The 19,891-nt window shown below is 42.6% G+C and overlaps 2 long non-coding RNA genes across 5 annotated transcripts; both read left to right on the plus strand.

Annotated features, from left to right (window-relative positions):
* Positions 1–896: 896 nt before the first annotated feature.
* Positions 897–4,419, plus strand: LOC125516025 (uncharacterized). 4 transcript variants are annotated; one of them, XR_007287221.2, is made up of 7 exons: positions 900–1,442; positions 1,547–1,585; positions 1,690–1,769; positions 1,853–1,979; positions 2,634–2,768; positions 2,939–3,059; positions 3,985–4,419. It is a non-coding gene; the product is annotated as an uncharacterized LOC125516025 (long non-coding RNA). The 4 variants fall into 4 exon arrangements; XR_015605388.1 differs by having other exon boundaries at positions 897–1,442; positions 1,690–1,979; positions 2,623–2,768; XR_015605337.1 differs by having other exon boundaries at positions 1,690–1,979.
* A 6,029-nt stretch (positions 4,420–10,448) lies between these two features.
* LOC147990294 (uncharacterized) lies at positions 10,449–12,813 on the plus strand. The gene is made up of 2 exons (XR_015599267.1): positions 10,449–10,808; positions 12,201–12,813. It is a non-coding gene; the product is annotated as an uncharacterized LOC147990294 (long non-coding RNA).
* The last annotated feature ends 7,078 nt before the right edge of the window (positions 12,814–19,891 follow it).

Below are 19,891 nucleotides of genomic sequence, written 5' to 3' on the forward strand. Positions count from 1 at the left end.
CTTTTACATTCTACCTGCTCATTGATTTGCTTCAACATGACAAACTCTCTTCCTGGTTGTGTTGAACAGCAAGGAGCAGTTGCAAACCAAACTGTTGTATGCAATAAACTCGGAAGCCGGTTTCGATCTGAGCTAATTGCATTGTGGATTCAGACATTGTGCACAGTGTAGATAGTTGCTAGATAATAGCTTAAAGGCAACCAAGACCGAAGCACCTACGATTTGGGCCCAATTTAAAGCCCAACAAACAATGGGCAGACATCTTAGGGTGGCCGGGGAATCAGAGGCGGTGCCTGCAACAGCTTAGCAGCCATGACAAGGCCCACCGGCGGATACAGTGGTAAAGGCAAGCAAGCTTAGATGCTGTTGTAAGCAGCCATGAACATGTACATCTATCTATCTATCTATCTATCTATACCTATACTAATTACAGACTCCTAAGAAATTATCACATTAATTAGATTTTACGGACCGTTCATCTGGAGGGACCGAGTTATTATGGTGTAGATTAACCCACATATTTTATCAATTACTATACCAGAGAAGAAAAAAATAGGCAAATAATCGCATGAAGCAGTTTAGATCTAAAGCAACAAGAAAAAAAAAGAGAGAGATGGAATAGCATCGAACGGTTTAGATACGCAATTGTTTACATAAAAAAGAAAAAAAAGTTGAGCCATAGGATCGCACATGCCCGTACAAGGAGTTTGGAAGGATCCGTCATGCGCAGGCCTTCCATCAATAAAAATATTGAAACTAGAATACCACCGTGGCCAATGGATTTTCCTCGCTAGGTCCCGTGTAGACGTGCAATCAAGCCCTAAAAATCTACTATTACGTATAGAGACTCGGAAGCCTCTTCAATCGGTCAAGGAAAAAATTGCTCCACGGTCTTTTGCTCTTCCCGTGACAAAACAACTGGAAGCAAATTTTACTCCATGTATCCCTATCAATCTGGACAACAAATTCACGCCGCCACCATCGGTTCTCTTTTTGTTTTCCCAGCACGTTGCCCCACCTCCATCCATCCTTGAGGCCGCCGGTCGCGCCATGACGACGGCACGACAAAATCTCGCCGACGATTTCCACCACACAAAGCGCTATGGCCGATCTGCAGCATGGCATCGTTGCAGGATGGATCCCAGCCTCATCCGCTCCTCTAATTTTGCCATGTTCTTGATCTAGGGGACCGTCGTCCCTGAGCATGGCGTTGTTGTAGGACAGATCCCAGCCTTACCTACACCTCTAATTCTACTATGTTCTTGATCTAGGAGACCATCGTCCCAGCCGCATAGGAGTTGGAGGTGTTGTTGACTAAGTTCCTTGCATATACACGGGAGCATGGGTGATGGTGGTACTCCTTGGCACATGGGGTAGTGGTCCTGAAGGCCAGATGCAAGTCGTTATGCTCATAGTCTCACAAACAACGCAAAGCCACACAGGTACATATGTCGTTCCTTCAATAGGCCCTTCGATTTCTTTTGATCACTCTAAGGCATGTAATCTCTACATATTTGTAACTTTGATTCATCTTTTCCTTTTTTAGGTACTTATCACCCTGGAGGAGACATTATATATTTAATTGGTGTGCACTGTAAATACCTACGAGTTGTTCTTCTCCTATCCCCTGAATTTTATAATCACTTTTCTATTTGGTCTCAAACCAATATTTGATTTCTTTTCATCCAGGATTTTTCTGCCATGTGCCATGTCTTGGATTTCACATAGATGAACAAGAGTCAATTCTTGAGCGAGATGCCCAGCTGCAGGTGGTTGTTTGACCAGTTGTGAGATGTTTCATAAGGCACCTAATGGATGTTTGTGTTGTTCGCATGTTCCACTGTATATCCAGGTCGTATGGTCGAGAGCCGAGAAAGAGGCAGTAGGATGGTTGGTCCAACCTTATTGAGAAAATTCTAAGCATGTGATCATTGTCCAGATTTCCCTCGCTTAACAATTATCACCATCGTCTGCACTAGGTTAGTGAGAAGCTTCCTTTTGGAAATTTCCTCTTCTAGCTTTGTGACTTTAAAAAAATGAGAATGATAGATTATACAATTTCTATTTCTTTGAGAGTAAATTGGCATACAAGGACACCCTTGATGTACTGTTTTCTTTTATTTTTCTTACTGAAGTCAGGAATTGTGGTACCTTATTTAAGTGGTTTGGATAGAAGACGTTATGTGTCCTGGGCACTAGAGTGGAAAGCATTGCTTCTCTTTTCATGTCTTTTAGAGCAGTGGAGCCTGCCCCGAAAGAGGAGAAGGTGTGCCATGTTGAGATGGTGCCTTAATCCATTAAAATTCAATGTTTGGTTCTGAATTTTGTTTGAACTTAATTAGAACTAGGCTGTGCTGATGTTTTCCACTTCAAGTATTAAAGAGGTACGAATTTCTTGCTGTTTTGTGAGGCTTCGTCGTCCAGCTCATTGTACCCAATAACGAGTGTGTCAAGTAGAATAGTTTCTGATGCTGCTGGATTAACACATAAATCTGTTGGTTTCATCTCTTTGATAGCATGAGGAGCCTATATAGTATTATCAAGCGCTTTTGTTAGATCAATTGTTGTTCAGTACTTCCAATTCGTTGTCTTATTTTATCTCTTTGTTGTGTTCCCCATAAGGAAATCTCCAGTATATTTGCATGGATTGTCTGACAAAAAGTCAACCAGTGATCTATGGTTGGATGTTCGCCGTAGTCACCAGCCGACCAGCGTCGATCAATCAACACCGCAGCTGCATCGTTCATACAAGGTCAGGACTCATATAGGTATGTAAAGGCACATGTACGTCCAACTGTAAGTACGCAAAGATACATAATTAGCAGTTTTATATAATCAGGGTTTTGCTGAGGTTGTTCAAGCCGTCCATAAATTTCCTCTTAGTCGTTCTGTTAATTACCACTGCTGCCTTCAATTGAGACTGCACCATATCTGCCAGGAATCCATGTCGTTACAATGTCTCCTTAATTTCTCTCCTCCCCTTCCAGCATATATGGGTGATGTCCCACACAAAGTTGTTGCTTGCACTATGTCGTGGCCAAGGGTGAATACACCACATGGTGAGGATCGATGCCTTATGAGCTATGATTTCCTATTTAATGTTAGATATGAAACATATCCCGTGTTTTAGTAATTATAGCTTTGTCTCTGTACTATAGATGAATAATAGAATTAATAATTTCTCTAACTTGAGTTGTAACTGAAAAATGCCTGCCTATGATTATCAGTAGTTGTACAAGGACAATGCTCATCCACTGATGGGTTTTCCTTACTATAATTTGTATTATTGGCTGCCGCAGAATATGGTAATGGAATGATTCTACCGTGTTACAGCTCTCTATATATAACCAAGCAAACAAGAGAAACTTATATAAAAAGGAAAATCCGGGGCACTCATCCGGGCCTAACATGGAAGTAAATTTGAAACTTTCGTCCATCATCGATGTTGTGCATATATACTAGATGAAGAATACAATGAGTATCTACATTCCAAATTTAAATTTTACACATGCTCAAATATGTGATTCAGGTGCAAATAGTTATATGTAACGATGTTTGCCATAATGTTCAACATAATCTTTCTAGAAGTTACCCTACAGGGCATAAACAGGCCCCATGTTGTATCAATTCTTAGTTTCTTATAATCTCACTTGAATAAGGTATCTTCTTGAATTACCAACTGTTTTTCGTTACCCAATTAATTTGAAGTGTCAACCATATGAATTATATGGAATATTCTTATTTTTTTCCTAGATTGAGTTTTCAAGGGAAACAATTGTTTATAATTATGGAAAACAAAAGAATTTGCTAAGTTTGCCATATGCTAAGGTCTAAGCAAGTAGGCAATAACTAGCAGACTTTGCATATTACTGAAATGAGACAAATAATACTCACTCTAATCCATATTAATTGTCATTGACTCATGTTTTCTTTCCTCATGTTTAAGAACTTATATCAGATTACCTCACCACAAACTATTTTTAGCTGTACAGGCACATACGATTGCTGGTTGCAGCCAACTAACAGATTTGCGAAAGTACATTCCTACGAAATGTCATGTTTCAAATCCTCGAGGATTCAGTGGATGGGTCATTCATATCTGATTTCATAAAACACATTATTATCTGATAATATATATATATATATATTCGAATGGGATATTAATTAACAAGGCCGTGCAACGCACGGGTTGACGACTAGTATGTATTAGTCGTTGTGATTGAATGGCCGCTTGTGGAATAATATAAGGGATGAATGAAATTGGTAGTTCAGAGTTCGTTAAATTTCAGTGTTACCCCAGGTATGCTTTAGTTGCCTGCTGGAGTTTAAGGGTTCGTTAACCTTTGTGTGGCCCCCTCTTGGCCTGGCTTCGCTGGTCTACGTTAGCATTTGGCTATATACCCCTGCCCAGTAATGGTCATGATCAAGTACGCTATTTTAGACTGTTCTAAATCATAAGAATTCAAGTTACTGGTAATTCCGCCTGATTTCAACCTAGAAAAGCAAACAAACTTAACCGTGTAGGAAATGCCATTTTGGGGCATCTCAAATCGATAGCCAAAATGCCAGCCTTAGAACTTAATTCAGAACAATCTTGGGTATTGGGAAGCTGGTTTCTAACGCATTTGAAGTGTCACAACAGTCGCCACCTCCTCCCTCCCTATCCTTGGTTCCCCTCGCCAATGCTAGAGAACATTGGTTGAGCTAATTCTCAACACTAGTCAATGAAGGAGGTGGCGGGGTGGTCTCTGCTTCGGTGGATAGATGTGATTTAGGGGAGGTCTCTGTTTGGTAGTGATGCGGAGCATCCTACGGTCATCTCCATGTATACTTCAACTACTCCCCAAACCCCAAGTAGACATACGACAAGAGCTCGTGCACGTGCCATTGGACATAAGGTGAACTCTCTTCGAAGTACGTCACCATCACAATGTAGACGCTCGAGAGGAGCACAAGAGAAGACCACGCGACAAGCACCACCAAGACGAAACTTCGGCGCCACCTTCAAGGCGACTGCATACACGCATGGGCAATCCTTCCATCTTTGGAAGCACCCCATATTGGAAATATGCCCTAGAAGCAATAATATTGTACTATTATATTTTTATTTTCATAATTAAGAGTTTATATTTCATGCCATAACTGTTATGATCCCGGAATATGCGATTTAGTGGAAAATTCATATGCACGTGTGGAATGATGAGCGGTAAATAATAGGTTCCCAGTCTTGCCTCTAAGACTGACTCAAGTGTTGTCGGTGATCATGTTTTCCGGATCTTAGGATATCGTTAAGTGTAAGATAGTCCTAAAACAACATTGAGAATATGACGTTAGAAGAACATCATATTGAATTGACCCAAAACTTGTTTGTTATACTTTGAGATAATATCATCTGAAATCAATTGTTATAACACGGAGTGTTAACATGTGTTTTAGTTCTAGACCATGAGAGTATCACAATCACTTCTTACCTGGACTTTGGGTTACTCAAACGTCATCTGTGACGGCGATCATAACGACAACTTATAGGTTCATCGGAAAGTTTGACAAGGGACTAGATAGATCGAGAGTGGAATTTGCTCCTCCGATGATGGAGAGATATTCTTAGGGCCCTCTCGGTGTGACGGCGTCCATCATCATCTGGCCAGACACAGGTGATAACGTCATGGGGATGCTAGAATACTTCAACAAGAAAGAAGAACAAAACTGGTAACAAGGATAACGGTATAGTGAGCATGTGTATGACTCGGGAGGATACCGACGCACCTCGGGTTTTATAAAGTATCGTGAAGCAAATGGAACATCACATGATAACCATAGGTTCACTTTAATGCCATTCATGTAATCATAGGGATCGATATGGACGTCCACAGTTCCGCTATTGGTCATTGAACGAAGGGGTTTCGTTCATGTCTATGTTATCGAACCTACAGGGTCACAAGCTTAAGGTAATCATAATCTGCTGAGTGTTAGTAGGACAGGAATAATGAGAATGTAATTATGATTGTTTCATTAATATTCAGAATAGTTCCAAGAGGAACCGAAAGCCTTTCGGGGTCACCGGAAGGGTTTCAGAGTTTATGGGGCAATACTGGGTATTCCTGATAGATAATATATAGATGGAAAATGTTTTTAGTGATGTTAAATTAATAATAAAATGCCCTAGTAATTTTTAGGAGGCTTTTATATTTAATTTAATATCAACAAGGTTTAAAAGGGCAAGTGGTGGAAGGAGAACTGGGCCACCATGGCCCATGTAGGGGAGGCGCCCCTTATTCCCTTGTGGTGAGGCCGAATTGGAGTGGGGGAGGACTCCTCCTCCCCTTAGGCCGAGGCACTGATACATCTCTAACGTATCTATAATTTTTGATTGTTACATGATATTATAATATTAATCTTGAATGTTTATTATGCAATTATATATCATTTTTTGGGACTAACCTATTAACCTAGTGCCTAGTGCCAGTGCTGTTTTTTTGCTTGTTTTTGGCTTTTCAGAAAGTCAGTACCAAACGAAGTTCAAATGCTACAAAACTTTTTGATGATTTTTCTGGACTAGAAGGGACGCTAGAAGCTTTGGAAGAAGACTTGAAGAGCCATGGGGGAGCGATAAGCCTGCCAGGCGCGGCCCAAGGGGGGCGCCCCCAGGCTTGTGGGCCCCTCGTGGCACCTCTTGACCTAATTCCAGCTCTATAAATTCCCAAATATTCCCAATACATCAGAGAGCCACCCAAAATATTTTTTCCGCCGCCACAAGTTTTGTTCTCCGGAGATCCCATCTGGAGACCTTTTCCAGTACTCTGCGAGAATGGCAATCGATCACGGAGGGCCTCTACATCAACCTTGCTGCCCTTCCGATGATGTGTGAGTAGTTTACCACAGACCTAGGGTCCATAGCTAGTAGCGAGACAATTTCTTCTCTCTCTTTGATCTTCAATACAAATGTTCTCCTCGATGTTCTTGGAGATCTATTCGATGTAATCCTTTTTTGTGGTGTGTTTGTTGGAATCGATGAATTGTGGGTTTATGATCAGATTATCTATGAATATTATTTGAGTCTTCTCTGAACTCTTTTATGCATGATTGTTATAGCTTTGTATATCTCTCCGATCTATCCGTTTAGTTTGGCATACTAGATTGATTTATCTTGCAATGGAAAAGGTGCTTTGTGATGGGTTCGATCTTGCTTTGCTCAATCCCAGTGACAGAAAGGACATGCCATGTACTTGTATCATTGCCATTGAGGATAAAATGATGGGGTTTATTCATATTAATTGGGTTCACTATGTCTACTTCATGTCATCTTGCTTAAGGCGTTACTCCATTCTTTATGAACTTAATACTCTAGATGCATTCTAGATAGCGGACGATGTGTGGAGTAATAGTAGTAGATGTAGGCAGGAGTCGGTCTACTTGTCTCAGACGTGATGCCTATATACATGATCATTGCCTTGGATATCGTCATAACTATGCGCTTTTCTATCAATTGCCCAACAGTAGTTTGTTTACTCAACGTATGCTATGTTCAAGAGAGAAGCCTCTAGTGAAAACTATGGCCCCCGGATATACATTTATCACACACACACACATAAAGTAAGAACAAGTAGATGATAGTTTATGTGAAGGTACTTGATAGGTTTTGGTGATGTCTCCCAGGCAATGGCGCCAGAAATTCTTCCTGCTACTTGTGAGTTGCGTTGGGATTTCCTCGAAGAGGAGAGGGTGATGCAGTACAATAGAGATAAGTATTCCCTTTAGTTAAGAACCAAGGTTATCAATCTAGTAGGAGAACCACGTAAAACCTCATTAATAGCACCTACACACAAAAGAGCAAATACTTGCACCCAACACGATCAAGGGGTTGTCAATCCCCTTGGCCGTTATTTGCAAGGATCAATCCTGATAGTGATAGATACATAAATAAAACATAAAATAAAAGAATGGTAAATAAGTTGCAGCAAGGTATTTTTGGATTTAATATATGATAAAGGTAGACCCGGGGCCATAGTTTTCACTAGAGGCTTCTCTCTCGAACAAAAAGCATATGGTGGGTAAACAAATTACTGTTGGGCAATTGATAGAAAAGCGCATAGTTATGACGATATTGTAAGTGCATCTAGTGCCACCCCTAGTTGGTTTTGGAGTATTGACAACAAACCTGGTTGAGGGACTAATGTGTTTGTGAGAATTGCAGGATAACACAGGTAGAAGTCCCTCATTGATTCGGTTTTCCTACCGGAGATGACCCCTAAAAATGTATGAAGACATTGAAGACAAAGGTGGTATGTGAAGACATTCACATTGAAGACTATGGCAAGAGAAGACATCGCGTGAAGACTATGGAGCGCGAAGACTTAGTTGTTTCGTCGTTCTTTTTCTTCTTTGTTGAGTCATAGGAACCACCGTACTGTTAAGTGGGGTCCAAGTGAACCAGTCAGAATGACTGAAGTGATGCTTAACCAAAATCCTATGTCTTCGAGCGAAGACAATGAGAGCAAATCTTATCCAGAGTTGGATAAGTCAGCTTTGCTTGTAGCCCAAGTAAAGTTGCCGTGTGTGTGTTTGAAATCTGACCGTTGAAACACGTGTCAGTTCCTTAGTGACCCATGGTCATTTCAGACAAATTAGGTCGGGTTGACTAGTGGCTATAAATATCCCACCCCTTACACCATAAATTGGTTGGCTGCTCAGAGTTAGTGCACGACTTTTGTCGTTTGAGAGCAACCCACCTCGAAGCCTTTGAGAGAGAAATCCTTGGGAGGACAAAGCCCTAAACACCCAGAGCCAAAGAGTGTTAGGCATCACTAAAGTCTTCCTGTCTGTGTGATCTGAAGACTTGTTACACTTGAGGACTGTGAATCCTCCAGCCGGTTAGGCGTCGCGTTCTGAGCATCCAAGAGTCACTGTCGATCGCCGGTGAACGAAGTCTGTGAAGGTTTGGAAGTCTACCTTGAAGACTTACCAGAGTGATTGGGTGAGGACTGGGTGTCCTTAGCTTAAGGGGAATAAGGTGAAGACACGGTCTTCTGAGTTAAATCTCAGCCTCCCTAACCAGACGTACAGTTGTCACAGCAACTAGAACTGGTCCAACAAATCATTGTCTTCAACGAGCAACTGGTTCTATCCTTCCCATCTCTTTATTTACAGTTGGTGCTTGTGAAGTCATTGCCTATTTGCATTATCTATTTTTCTTCACTGTGTGACTGCTTGTTCTGATTGGCTTCATACTGTCTTCCATCCTGATCCATATTGCCTAGCTGCTATTAATCTGTGTGCTTTCACTTCATTGAATACTTGACTATGGCTTGCCTAGTGTAGTCTACCTTCCGCTGCATGTTAATAGGTTCATTTCTATCGGTTGTCTTCGAAACTTCCATGTTTTGAAGAGTTTCATAAAAGTCGCCTATTCACCCCCCTCTAGTCGATCACTAGCACTTTCAGATATTCAAGGCAATAACCATGTATATAGGTCCCTGCAAAAAATGATCATGTATATAGGCATCACGTCCGAGACAAGTAGACCGACTCTTGCTTGCATCTACTACTATTACTCCACCCATCGACCGCTATCCAACATGCACCTGGAGTATCAAGTTCATAAGAAACAGAGTAACGCCTTAAGCAAGATAACATGATGTAGACAAAGTAAATCCAACCAATATGAATAAACACCATCGTTTTCCCCTTGATGGCAACAATACAAATACGTGTCTTGTCCCCTTCTATCATTGAGATATAGAGCACCACAAGATTGAACCCATTACAAAGCACCTCTCCCATTGCAACATAAATCTATCTAGTTGGTAAAACCAAATGGATAGATGGAGAGAAATACAAAGCTATAATAATCATGCATAAAAGGATTCAGAGAAAACTCAATTAATATTCATGTGACGCCCGAATAATTAAGCTACAATAATCCTCTACTAATGATTCCACGTCACCATGATTACTGTTGATAAACTCGCGTTGGTTCGAAATTGGTTCAAATTAAAGTCCAAAACTAAAAGTTTACAAACATGAAAGCTAAAATATTCAAAGTGGGGCAAATAATCTCTGGTTATTTTTCATGTTGGAACCAACCTCTTTTGGATTCCTAAGTGCCCCTGGAAAATTTATTTAGTGGTCCAACATCTTTTAAAATTGGCCTTTTCAATTTCTAAAAATGGTTAGACAACTTATTTGACCCCCAAACTTTTTATTCCATCTCAAGGTACCGAGTTAGATTTATGTGCCAAGTTTTGTTCAAAACAAAATTCATTTGGTACTAAAATAAAATGCAAAATAGAAACAGATTTAAAAAAATAGAAGAAAAGCCCTGACCTCCCGCCTCACTCGGCCTCGGCCCAGCTGGACCGCCAGGCCAGCCCACCATCCCCGGTCCCTCCCCTCTCTCCTGTTCGTGCGACCGAGTCTCTACAGGGCAGGTCACCCCGGACCACCTCGCCGGCGCTGACGCCGGGAAGGGATAAGGACGCCACGCCCCGACCCCTCGATCCCATCCCCCTCACTCGCTCATCACTCCACTCTTCTCTCCCCTCGCTCCCTTTTCTCAATCTGGACCGGGCCGAGCGCTGCCATGGCATCCCCGCCGTAATTCGCGTAGCCGCCGACCTCCTCTCGCCTCGCCGTCGAGTCCACGAGCTCCACCCGCGTCCGCTACGTCGTCCTCTACCACGAGTCCGAGCTGGGGAGCGCTGCATCGAGCCCCAAGACGCCTTTCCTCCTCCTCGGGTCGCCGACGAACTCCGTCGATTCCGGCCAACCTGCTGCTACTAACCTATCGCCGGCTTTTCTTGAGCCTCCCGGTGAGCTCCCCTCCCTCTCCCCTCACCACCCCGCTTCTCTCCACACTCGTAGCCGCCGTTCCTGCCGTGGTCGTACCCGCCGCCGTCGTCGTGCCCGTAGTCGTGGCCATGCTCGCCGACGAGCTTGCCCGAGCACACAGCGCGCTCCCCGCGGCCCCGTACACTCCCCCGCCTAGCCATGCCCACCAGGGCCCCGTGCCCGTCCCGCTCCTGCTCACCCGCAGCGCGCTCGCTGCCATCGCCTTAGGTGCCCGTGCCCGCAGCTCGCTCCCGCCCACACGCTGCTACTGCCGCCTCCGCCCGCAACTCTGCTGCTGGCGCCCGCTCACTGACCGCGTCTCGCAGCCGCCTCTACTCGCGCTCTCGACCACCCCCCCCCCCCCCCCCCCCCCCGTGCGTGCGTAGCCCGTACCGCCGCACCCGCTGCGAACTGCTGCTGCTGCTCCCCACTGACGCCGGCCGCTGCTGCGCACGCTCGCGTCGGGCGCCTCCCCCTTCCTCTGGTCGCGTCGTCGCGGGCCGCTACTGCCGCTTGCCTCGCCTGCTGCGCGCGAGCCTCGCCCCGCCTCTTTCTTCTGCCACCCTGCGCCGCTCACCACGCAGCCTCCCACCGCTTCGGCCTGCTGCGCACTCGCTGAGCCACCGCCCACCCGCCCGCACACTACGACGCCGGCTGGCGCCCGGACGCAGCCTCACCCGCGCCCGCGCGCCACCGCCCCCTGCGCCCGTCTCCGGCCGCCTCTGCCCAGGGCCGCCGCCCCTCGGCCCCGTCGCTCCCCGTCGGCCGGGCTACGCCCGGGCACAGGCACCTGACGCCCACACTGGCCCCGCGCCCACTAACCCGCCCTGGCTGGCCCCTGTGCCACTGCCAAGGGGCCCCACGCCCTGGTTTAAAAAAGTTTTAAAAAGAGTAAGTATAAGTAAATAAAAATAAATAGAATTAATTAGTTAGCCAATTGATTAACTTAATTAAAATTTGCTTAATTAACTTAACCTGCTAATTAGACTGCCTAATATGTAATTAGTTAGCTGTGAGTATGACACGGGGCCCCACCCCTCTTGACCAGTGAAACGTTGTCTGGTCAACTGGGACCCTCCTGGACCTACATGTCATCGTCTGGTACACTTTTGTGTACACAGATCTGGGTGCACCTAGCTTTTAACCTGTATTTTTCGCTACGACGTGTTGATCTTTCGAGGCTGGGCATTGACCCAGAAAAGTATGTCCGGCCAGAGTAATCAAGTGTGTTGGAAAATGTGGTGCACCCCAGCAGGGAAGATTATCTATTAATAGCCGTGTCCATGGTAACAGACGTTCAGATTTGTATCCTGATCTATTACAACTAGAAATGGATACTTGAGATATGTGACCCCGGGATTGCTTTCTCGCAGGGAGTCGAGGAAGGATCTCTGAGCATTAATACTATAACATGCTTGTTAATTATAAAATGCTATTCTATACTTTTCTGAATGCTGCAAGATGCTTGGAGCTGCTTGAAGATGCTAGTCTTCGATAGGCTAGGCCTTCCCCTCTATTCTGGCATTCTGCAGTTCAGTCCACAGATACAACCCTTCCATTTGATACCAATGCATACTTTAGTATAGATATGATGCTTGTGAGTACTTTGGATGAGTACTCACGGTTGCTTTGCTACCCCTTTTCCCTATTCTCTCCTCTTTCCGGTTGTTGCAACCGGATGGTGGATCCCAGGATCCACATGCCAAACCGCCGACTAATAGTACTACCCGGAGGGTGCCTACTACGTGGAGACCGCCGAAGACCAGGAGTAGTTAGGAGGTCCCAGGCAGGAGGCCTTGCCTCTTCGATCGTGTTGCTTTTGTGCTAGCCTTCTTAAGGCATCCTTGTTTAACTTATGTCCATACTCAGATATTGTTGCTTCCGCTGACGCTTGTGTATCTAGCTTGTATTCGAGCCCTCGAGGCCCTTGTCTTGTAATATAAAGCTTGTATTATTTTAATTTGTGTATAGAGTTGTGTTGTGATATCTTCCCGTGAGTCCCTGATCTTGATCATACACATTTGCATGTATGATTAATGTACGATCGAATCAGGGGCATCACAATTCATGAATAATCTAATCATAAACCCACAATTCATTGGATCCCAACAAACACACTGTAAAAGAAGATTACATCGAATAGATCTCCATAACATTGAGGAGAACATTGTATTGTAGATCAAAGAGAGAGAGAGAAGAAGCCATCTAGCCACTAGCTATGGACCCGTAGGTCTGTGGTAAACTACTCACACATCATCGGAAGGGCATCAAGGTTGATGTAGAAGCCCTCCGTGATTGATTCCCCCTCCGGCAGGATGCCAGAAAAGGCATCCAGATGGGATCGCGGAAGAACAGAAACTTGCATCGGCGGAAAAAGTATTTGGGGTGGCTCTCTGATGTATTGGAAATATCTAGGAATTTACGGAGGTGGAATTAGGTTAATAGGTGCCATGAGGGGCCCACAAGCCTAGAGGGCACGCCCCCCGAGCTTGTCGCTCCCTCGTGGATCGTCTGGTCTTCTCCCGAACCTTCTAGGGCCCCTTGTGGTCCAGAAAAAATTAATCCAAAGGTTTTTTCTCCGTTTGGACTCTGTTTGATATTGATTTTCTGAAAAGCCAAAAACTAGCAAAAAAGCAACAACTGGCACTGGGCACTAGGTTAATAGGTTAGTCCCAAAAAAGATATATAATTTCATATAAAACATCCAAGATTATACTATAATAGTATGGAACAAAAAAATTACAGATACATTGGAGACATATCAGTGCCTCCCTTATTGGGCCCTTGTGGCCCAATACTCCTTCCACTACTTGGCCTTTTAAGGCCCGTTGATGTTAAATTAAATAAAAAAGCCTCCTAACATTCAATAGAGCCTTTTATTATTAATTTAACATCACAGGAAACATTTCGCCCTATATATTATTTATTGGTAATACCCGGTATTACCCGATAAACTCTGAAGCCCTTCCGGTGACCGTGAAAAGCTTCCGCTTCCTCTCGAAACTATTTCAAATATTAATGAAACTATTTCAGAAATATTTCCTCATCACTCCCGTCCTACTAACACTCAACAGATCGTGATTACCTTAAGTTTGTGACCTCGTAGGTTCGGTAAATCATAGACATAAATGAAACTCCTTTGTTCAATGACCGATAGCGGAACCGTGGACGTCCATATCGATCCCTATGATTACACGAATGATATTTGAGCGAACCTTTGGTTATCATGTGATGTTCCCTGCTTCGTGATACTTTACAAAATCCGAGATGCATCGGTATCCTCCTGAGTCATACACATGCATGCTCACTATACCGACATCCTCGTTACCGGTTTTGTTCTTCTTTCTCTTTGATATGTTTCATCATCCCTGTGACATGGTTACCTGTGTCCGGTGATGTCACTACAAAAAAATACACTTCCATGATGATACGTATTTTTCACAGTAGGTCACGTTTTCTTTCATGCATGTACTTCCATGACGATTTTATGACAGAATCATGATAGTCATACCTGTGCTGTCGTAGAAGTGTTCGATGACTTATCATCACGGAAGTGTCCACTTCCATGATGATAAATGCCGCGTCATGGAAGTGTTTTCGTCAAGGGTAACAGACACGTGGCTTCCACTGTAATGGGTCGCCGTTAAGCTATCCGGTTCCCGTTTGCATCCTATAACCCATTAACAACCCAGACCAGTGGGGATTTTCCACGTGTAAAATTCTCATTGGCCGCATGAACCATGTGTCAGCTCGCCATTGGGACAGATAGGTGCCTATGATATGTCGACATGTGGCACGACCCAATAGTGGCCCATTTAGCTTACAAAGGCTGGGCCGTTTGACTTGGTCAAAAGCTAGCGGGCCGGCCCATGAAAAGCCTGTTAATTGTCTGTTCGCATATATCCCATTTTACGGCCCATTATGGCATTTTTCCGAATTCGGCCCAACATCGTCATGTGGGCCATCTAGTATAATACCAACACGTTTCACTTTCGACCCATGTGTGACCCATGACGGCTTTCGGCCCATATGAGGCCTTTCATCCCTTTGGGCCCTTTAGTGGCCCCTGGTTACTCTGCCCCATAATAAACAATAAATCTCTTTATAACCATTAACAACCCATGATTCACATGGGTCATTTCCAGTCCGTGTTAGCTTACGGCCTACTGAGGGCCCATAAATTCTTGGGCTCCTTTCCGACCTTCGATTACTTTCGGTCCGTTACTGGCCTGTTCTTCTAATGGGCCAAATTTAGCCCGTGGCTAGAATCGGCCCGTTTGTGTCCTGTCAATCCATTGCGCCGTTTCCAACCTGTCATGTATTCGGGCCCATTAACGACCCGTTAATCCTGTGACAGAATTAAGCCTTTGCTATCTTCTATCCTATTAATGGCCCATCATTGTGCTGTCCCGATACCTATTACGCCCGCTTACGGCCCATGTCGTGGTCTGGTTTTGGCACACGAATTGTTGGACCCATGTGTGGCCAATGGATCCTAAGGCCCATTGGAGGCCCATTTATCCGATGGCCCGTAGGAGGCCCATTGATCCTACGACCCGTAGCAGGCTCAAGGTTACCACGGTCCGTATCTGGCTGATGTCTACTACACAACTTGTTCTTGTAGACTCGTGTTGGGCCTCCAAGCACAGAGTTTTGTAGGACAGTAGCAAATTTCCCTCAAGTGGATGACCTAAGGTTTATCAATCCATGGGAGGCGTAGGATGAAGATGGTCTCTCTCAAACAACCCTGCAACCAAATAATAAAAAGTCTCTTGTGTCTCCAACACACCAAATACAATGGTAATTTGTATAGGTGCACTAGTTCGGTGAAGAGATGGTGATACAAGTGTAGTAACGATAGTAGATATTGATTTTTGTAATAAGAACAATAAAAACAGCAAGGTAGCAAGTAACAAAAGTGAGCACAGACGGTATTGTAATGCTTGAAAATGAGGCCTAGGGTCCATACTTTCGCTAGTGCATCTCTCAACAATGCTAATATAATTGGATCATATAACCATCCCTCAAAGTGCGATGAAGAATCACTCCAAGGTTCCTATCTAGCGGAGAACATAAGAAGAAATTGTTTGTAGGGTACGAACCACCTCAAAGCTATTCTTTCCGATCAATCTATCCTAGAGTTCATACTAAATAACACCAAGCTATTCTTTTCGATCGATCTAACCAAGAGTTTGTACTAAAATAACACCATATGATACACATCACCCAACTCTAATGTCACCTAGATACTCCAATGTCACCGCGAGTATCCGTGAGTTGATTATACGATATGCATCAAACAATTTCAGATTCATAATACTCAATCCAACACAAAGAACCTCAAAGAGTGCCCCAAGATTTCTACCGGAGAAACAAAGACAAGAACATGCATCAACCCCTATGCATAGATTACCCCAATGTCACCTCGAGAATCCGTGAGTTGAGTGCCAAAACATATATCAAGTGGATCAATATGATACCCCATTGTCACCATGAGTATTCATAGCAAGACATACATAAAGTGTTCTCAAATCCCTAAAATTATTCAATTCGATAAGAACGAAATCTCAAAGGGAAAACTCAACTCACGACAAGATAGAGAGGGGAAAACACCATATGATCCAACTACATTAACAAAGCTCGCGATACATCAAGACCATGACAATCTCAAGAACACGAGAGAGAGAGAGATTAAACACATAGCTACTGGTACAAACCCTCAGCCCCGAGGGTGGACTACTCCCTCCTCATCATGGTGGCCGCCGGGATGATGAAGGCAGCCACAGGTGATGATCTCCCCCTCCGGCAGGGTGCCAGAGCGGGGTCTAGATTGGTTTTTTGTGGCTACAGAGGCTTGCGACGGTGGAACTTCTGATCCCTGGTGGGTTGTGCTCCCCTCAGAGCTCCCCTCTAGTACTTCTTTGGCCCACTGGGTGTCTTCTGGTCTAGAAAAAATCTCCAAAAAGTTTCGCTTCGTTCGGACTCCGTTTGGTATTGATTTTCTGCGATGAAAAAACAAGCAAAAAACAACAACTGACACTAGGCACTATGTCAATAGGTTAGTCCCAAAAAATGGTATAAAGTTGCTATAAAATGATTATAAAACATCCAAGAATGATAATATAACAACATGGAATAATAAAAAATTATAGATATGTTGGAGACGTATGAGCATCCCCAAGCTTAATTCCTACTCGTCCTCGAGTAGGTAAATGATAAAAACAGAATTTTTTGATGTGGAATGCTGCCTAATATGTTCATCACACATTCTTTTCTTTTGTAGCATGGACATTTGGACTTTTATATGGTTCAAATCAATAGTCTAGTTTTGACATGAAGATTTCAACACTCAAGCATATCAACAAGCAACCATGTCTTTCAAAATATCAACACTAAAGAAAGTTATCCCTAGACCATCATGCTCAATCAATGATCCATTCACGAAACACACTCGCATATTAGGTACATCCAATGCTCAAGTATGATCATAATGCTCCCTAGTTGGTGCTTTATAAGAGAAGATAGAGACTCAAATAAAAATAAAAATTTGCATACAATTAAATAGATAGGCCCTTCGCAGAGGGAAGCAGAGATTTGTAGAGGTGCCAGAGCTCAAAGCTAAAATTGAGAGATAATTTTTTTTGAGAGGCATACTTTTCCCGTCAACGAAAACGACCGAGTAATTCCCAACACTTTCCATGCTAGATATATCATAGGCGGTTCCCAAACATAGAATAAAATTTATTCCTTTTCCACCATACTTTCACATTCCACGGCTAGCCGTATCCACGGGTACCGTCCATACCAACACTTTCCAAGGAATTTATTATTTGACTACATAAAGTAAATTTCTTTTTCATTTCAGGACTGGGCATCCCTATTACCGTCGTACTCTCGTGCAATGACAAGTGAATAAAATACTCATCTTGAGAATAATACATCTAGCATGGAAAATATTGGCCACCCCCTACCGCTTCATGAGCAGTACGAGCACACAAAAAGGAAATTCATTTTGAAAATTAGAGATGGCACATACAAATTTGCTTATAACGGCATGGAAATACCGCATATAGGTAGGTATGGTGGACTCATATGGAAAAACTTGGTTTAAAGATTTTGGATGCACAAGTAGTATTCCCACTTAGTACAAACGGAGGCTAGCAAATAGATTGAGAAGCAACCAACCAAGAAATGAAAATTCACATAAACGAGCATTAACTAACACCGAATAATGCATCACAAGTAGGATGTAATTTCATTGCATAACTATTAACTTTCGTGGTTTCATAGGGAATCACAAACCTTAACACCAATATTCTTACTAAAGCACAATTACTCACCAACATGACTCACATATTGTTATCTCCATATCGCAAAACTATTGCAAGGAATCAAACTTATCATATCCAATGATCTACATGATTTTTTTTATTATATCCTTCTCAGATATTCATCATATTAGGACCAATTACATAGCTTGTGAAAATTTTCATCACTAGTATCAACTCTCAAAATAATATAAGTGAAGCACAAGAGTAAATGACAAACTACTCCAAAAAGATATAAGTGAAGATCAAGCTAGTGGGTAGCTATTTGAGGACTCTCTCTTATTTAATTTTTTTTAAGATCTAAGTATTTTATTAAAACAGCAAGAAAAACAAAATAAAATGACATTCCAAGAATAGCACAACTCATGTGAAGAAGCAAAAACTTAGGCTCGACCGATTCTAACCGATAATTGTTGAAGAAGAAAGGTGGGATGCCTACCGGGGCATCCCCAAGCTTAGATGCTTGAGACTTATTGAAATATTATCTTGGGATGCCCTGGGCATCCACAAGATTGAGCTTTTGTGTCTCCTTAATTCTTTTATATCACGGTTTCCCTAAATCTTAAAACTTCATCCACACAAAACTCAACAAGAACTCGTGAGATAAGTTAGTATAAATTAATGCAAAAACCTTATCATTCTCTACTGTAGAAAACCACTAAAATATTATTTAACATTGCATATTAAATGCCTTTGCATATTTAGTAGTCCTATTCTCAAATAGAATCATTAAACAAGCAAACATATGCAGACAATGCAAACATAACATCAATGTGTCAAAACAGTACAGTCTGTAAAGAATGCAATAATATCAATACTTCTTTAACTCCAAAAATTCTAAAAACTTACCACACTATAGAAAATTTATCATATAATATTGTGTAAAAATTTCAAGATTTTATCACGTTCTGACTTTCTAGAAGAACTCAGAAAATGACAACAAACTTTATGTTTTTAAACAGCAACATGTATACTTGTAAAATAAGCATGGTAAAGGCTATACTTGACATTTTGATTGAAATGAAAGATGCAAAACATTATTATAAATAACAGTAAGAAAATCCGTACAAAAAAATGGCGCTCGAAGAAAAACACATATCATGTGACGAATAAAAATATAGCTCCAAGTGAGGTTACCGATAATGTTGAAGACGAAAGAGGGGATGCCTTCCGGGGCATCCCCAAGCTTAGTTGCTTGGCTCTTACATGGATATTACCTTGGGGTGCCTTGGGAATACCCAATCTTAGGTTTTTTCCACTCTTTATTCTTCTCATATCGACATCTCACCCAAAACTTGAAAACTTCAATCACACAAAACTTAACGGAACTTTGGGAACAAACCATTCACTTTGGTACTGTCAAAGACAAGATTCTTAATTGTTCTCATACAATGCCAACTATAGCTTATAATCTCCACAATTTATATTGAGCAACATAAGCCATAGAAACTAGAAAACAAGCAAACTATGCATTGAAAACAGAACTGTCAAAAATAGAATAGTCTGTAATGATCTGGACAACCACCATACTTCTGCTACTCCAAAAATTCTGAAAAATTAGGACAATGTAGGAAATTTGTATATCAATCTTGTGTAAAACATTTAGAAGCTTTCATCACTTCTGTGATTTTTCAAAATTGTTTACTGCAAAAGTTTCTGTTTTCCAACAAGATCAAATCAACTATCACCAAACATAATTCCAAAGGCTTTACTTGGCACTTTATTGAAACAAAAGC

This window comes from Triticum urartu, chromosome 1A, assembly GCF_056163025.1.
Source record: "Triticum urartu cultivar PI428250 chromosome 1A, HENAU_Tu73, whole genome shotgun sequence".
Classification (NCBI taxonomy): domain Eukaryota; kingdom Viridiplantae; phylum Streptophyta; class Magnoliopsida; order Poales; family Poaceae; genus Triticum; species Triticum urartu.